This window comes from Priapulus caudatus, unplaced genomic scaffold, assembly GCF_000485595.1.
Source record: "Priapulus caudatus unplaced genomic scaffold, Priapulus_caudatus-5.0.1 Scaffold1292, whole genome shotgun sequence".
Classification (NCBI taxonomy): domain Eukaryota; kingdom Metazoa; phylum Priapulida; class Priapulimorpha; order Priapulimorphida; family Priapulidae; genus Priapulus; species Priapulus caudatus.
In genome coordinates this window covers 17427-22032 of record NW_014578353.1, presented here as the reverse complement: position 1 = coordinate 22032, position 4606 = coordinate 17427, and the positions used below count along the sequence as shown (strand labels likewise).

The 4606-nt window shown below is 51.7% G+C and overlaps 1 protein-coding gene across 1 annotated transcript in view; it reads left to right on the top strand.

The window, feature by feature from the left end:
- LOC106816125 (protein kinase C delta type-like) overlaps positions 1–4606 on the top strand; it is a gene marked incomplete at its 3' end in the record, with an annotated part of 17477 nt that overhangs the window by 882 nt on the left and 11989 nt on the right. The window lies entirely within an intron of this gene.

The window sequence follows — 4606 nt, the reverse complement described above, 5'->3', positions numbered from 1 at the left end:
GGTGGCTGGCCCCGCCGCCGCCGGCCTAGTCCCCAGAAATGCGCAAGGTAATAATTATCCGGCACGCGCGCTGTCGCCATTGATTGCTCTCCTTCTTATCTGCAGGGCTTCGACTTGACGATAGTTGAGAATCTGATCGTCATTAAGAAGGACCGCAGCATCGCCCTCGGCGACCAGAGAAGACCACTTCGGTCGCGCGTGAGAGAGAAGAGAGAGTAGAGACGACGAGAGAATTGAAGAGAGATGAGAGCAGAGAGAGGAGGGAGAGAAGAGAGAGAGAGAGAGAGAGAGAGGGGAGAGAGAGCGGAGGACGAGAGCGAGAGCGAAGAGAGAGAGATGAGATAAGAAAGAGAGATAGAAGCAGAGAGAGAGAGACGAAGAGAGAGAAGAGAGAGAGAGACTTCATCACTGAGAGAGAGATGAGAGAGCTAGACGAAGAGAGCGAGAGAGATGAGAGACGAGGAGAGAGCGAGCGGTCACTTAGCCACGAGCGTCGAGTTACCGAGCACGGTAACACACGCGCTGCAACCTCTGCTGCACACACTGTGTTAGTCTAGTGCGTGACATCGCTTCACCCACACCACGCTGTCACTATACTGTTACATCGGTAATACATGCTAATCATACGTCATACACGTCGTATATTACCACGCCTCTCACCGACGGACTCTCTCTCTCTCGTTATTCTTCGTTGTGGAGGGCGTGATCGGTTGCTTACATGGGAGCAGCACCGTGCGCGTCTGCATCATCATCATCATCAGCGCAGCAGCAGCCAAAAAGCGAGCAACAGCCATCATCATAGCGCATCAGCAGCAGCAACAGCACCATCAAAGAGCAGCATCACCAGCAGCACAGCATTCATAAGCAGCCATCAGCAGCAGTAGCATCATCAGAGCAGCAGCAGCAGCAACGAGCAGTCATCATGAGCGATCAGCCAGCCGCATTCATTCATCAGCAGCAGCCAGCCATCATTAGAGCCAGCAGCAGACGTGGTCGAGCGACGGCACACACGCCAGCGTCGTGCGCCGACGCCTCTGCTAGCATTACACATGCAGACGATCTAGCCCCGCGGACAACAGAAGGTCGGTACAGGCAGTGAAGCCGATACTCCTCGCCAGCGCTGGTTCCCACGCAGGAGTCTGTTTCCCCGCTCGCTGTTGAGAAACAGAGAGAGAGAGAGAGAGCGACATGACAGACAGAACATACATACAGAGCAGAGAGAGAGAGAGAGATGAGAGAGAAAGAGAGAGAGAGAGGATGAGATGAGAGAGAGAGAGATGAGAGAGAGAGAGAAAAGAGCAGTCAACTCTTACACACGTCTACGTAAGATGCCGATTGCTTGCGTAGCTGCACGCTCATCGCGTTCGTCGGTACGGGAAAACCTACTGCGCCTGTTTGTTCTCTACTGCCTCCACACACGCTGCGCTGGCCGCGCGCATGGTGAGCTAAGCCCTCTGTCGCGTTAGACTACAGCGGAGCGGAGCACACGTCAGCACGCTGGCGTTTTTTTTTACGACGGGTACACATCTTTTTTGGAAATCGGCGACGCGTACAGTGACTACCAATAGGAGCTCCGCAGAAAAGGACGAGAACAGAGACACAACAGAAGAAGAGGAAGAGAAATAGAAAGAGGAGAGAAAGAGAGAGAGTGAGAGAGAGAAAAGAAGAAAGCGCAGAGAGAGATAGCAGCTCAACCTGCGAGAGAAGGAGTTCCATTATACTGGCGTCCCTGAGCAACAACAGACTTAAACATGCGGCGCCAAGGATTCCTGAGGGTTAAGCTGATGGTCGTCGAGCCGGCGGCATGTTCCGCGATCTTTTCTGCGCCAGTCAACGTCAAGGAGACTAGTCAGAATCTGCAGGTAATTACGAGTAGTGATTAGTTTTGCGTGGCAGAAGCGATAAGGAAAAGAGAATGGATGAGGAAAGAGGAAGAAGGAGATGGAGGGAGATGCCATTGGAAGAAGAAGGAGAAGAGGAAAAGGAGGGCGGATTATGAGGAGGATGCATGGGGAGGAGGAGAAGGAGAATGATGAGATTCATGTAGGAGGATGAGGGGAGGAGGACAGAGTAGACAAAGAGCCGGGGAGGAGGGGCAGGAAGGATGAGAAGGAGGGATAGACTATCGGAATTTATGGTGGCGAGGATGGTGATCATGGAGAAAAGAAAAGAGAGAAGACTCGGAGGTGGGCAGAGGAGGACGAGGCGAATGATGAGGGAGAGGAGCAATGAGGATGAGGAGGTGGACGGGAAAGAATGAAAATGGGAACTGCATTGACAATATCATGTAAAAGCAAGCCGTGGAAGGTTGCTTAGAAGCTAAGAAAGTAGAGGCAGGTGGAAGGGAGATGAGTGAAGAAGGAGGAAAAGCGCTAATGTAGGCGCGAGATAGGAGGAGGCGGAGAAGAGGGAGGAGGCGGGGCGTGATGAGAGAGCGGCGGAAGGCAGGGAGCGCTGAGGAGGGAGGAGGCGCGGGGAGGCCGGAGGAGGCGGCGGAGAGGATGCGAGGAAGAGGGAGGAGCGGCGGTATGAGGGGAGGAGGCGGCGGAGGAGGCGGAGGCAGCTGCGGAGAGAAGAGACGGCGCGGAGGAGGGAGGAGTGCGCGGCGGAGGAGAGGCGAGGAGGGGGAGACGGCCAGGAGGCAGGAGGAGGAGGGGAGGAGCGCGGAGGAGGGAGGGGCGCGAGGAGAGCGGAGGATGGGGGAGACGATGGAGGAGGAGCGAGGAGGCGGAGGAGCGGCGGAAGGTGGGAGGCCGGAGGCGGCGGAGCAGGCCGGCCGGAGGAGGAGCGTAGAGGGGGAGACGGAGGAGGAGGAGGAGGAGGGTAGGAGGCGGAGGAGGGGAGAAGGCGGCGGAGGAGGGAAGGAGGCGGAGGAGGGGAGGAGGCGGAGGAGGAGGAGGAGGAGGCGGCGGCGGCGGAGTAGAAGGGTGAGTTGGGTAAAGGTGATGGTCCGTCGGTGCATGTGTGATGACCGGACTGTACAGTACGTTTTTGTAGGGATTTCAGTCGCAATTAAGTTCCAGAGAAAACAATATTGCAGTCTTGTTTGCGCGTGCAATACAACCCCTGCAATAACGCGAATCGCCAGCAGCGGCTAGAGTGGCGTGTTGCAACAGTGGAAGGCTTCAATTTACAGTGTTTACAAGCTAGCGCGCGCTGCCAGGGGGATGGCTTCACTTGGGGCATGTAGGGGCCTGATGATGCGCAGCTGCCCGTGCGTTTATGCTCCTACAGCTAGGTTACACAGACGCTGTGTGCGCGCGCGAATGTACATCGCTCACATATGGCTGAAGATTCGGGGATGGGTGGAGGAACGATAACTAGTACCCATGGGTGTGAATGAGAGAGCATGCCTTGCTGGGGAGTTTGATGGCCAGCAGTGAGAGCCGTTGGAGGTAGCCGCCTATATGCGCTGCATTCAGACCTTGTGTAATATCTGCATGCGGCTGTTGTGTGCCGAAAGTATCAGTTGGCGACAGCGACGACGCCACTGACGTCATCGTCTCCTCCTGGCGCGTGACACTGAGCCGACGTAACACTAATCTTTAAGCGCTGTCTTTCTCATCCGCTTTGTCATTCTTTGTCATTAACATATGCACACTTCACAGCGGCGGCAACGAGAGTGCATAGATGTCTCATGCGAAGCAGGCCTTTGCTGAGTCATGAGTGATTCCCCAAGTGGCGCTGTCTTCTGTTGACACGGCCGTAGTCGACTAATACTTTTCTAATTGCTTTCAAGTGCATTTTAAAGTGATTACGTCACCGTAAATAGTAAAAGTAAAAATAATGTCCACTTTTTTACAAAATGTAAGTGTTTCTGTTCAATTTTTATGGTTAAATTGCTGCATTATACTTTCTATTTTCTTATTCTGTTCGATGTGAACAAACACTCGTGACTCATACATAGCCCATAGCAAGCATTTAATGCCGTGATCAATATATCAAATCGTCCAGGTTTTTTTGATTTTTAACTAGTTGAAAAACAATTTTATCAGGTAAGAATTTGACGATACATTTACTGCCGTTAGTACTAACTTTTCATGTAAAAAAATGGCAACAAACAGTTTACAAATATACACCATGGAAAATTCGTGACGTAGTCAATAATAGACGTTAGGTTGTCATTGAGGTGTTCTCAAGGTCTCAGTCAGGCATTCACAGGTGCTCTTGGCAAGTACGTGTGGGATTCCACTGCACTGCTCAAATTAATATCAAGAGCTTATTAAGTGTAATACGCTGTAATTGCATAATACGCTCTTGCTAATATGCATAACAATAGCAGCAGGTCTCGTGAGCTGAGCGTTGCGAAAGCCCTGTGGTGGGCAGGGTTCTGGGCCAAACCGGGAGATCCTAAGAGCGCTTATCCTAAGAAACACAATACCTTTAACATAAACATATCGCATTTAGTGATCACATAATATATATAATATCAAGAGATAATATATGTCACATAATATAATAGGGAAGACGCGTGCGCGTTGCCTGAACCTTTCTCCATTTCATTAGAATACAGCCAGAAATGCCATTGGAGAAGTTTCGTAAATCAATATTTGCCTGCTGACCGGCGTGCTACCTATTTTTTCATATCATTCTTTTGAATATATAT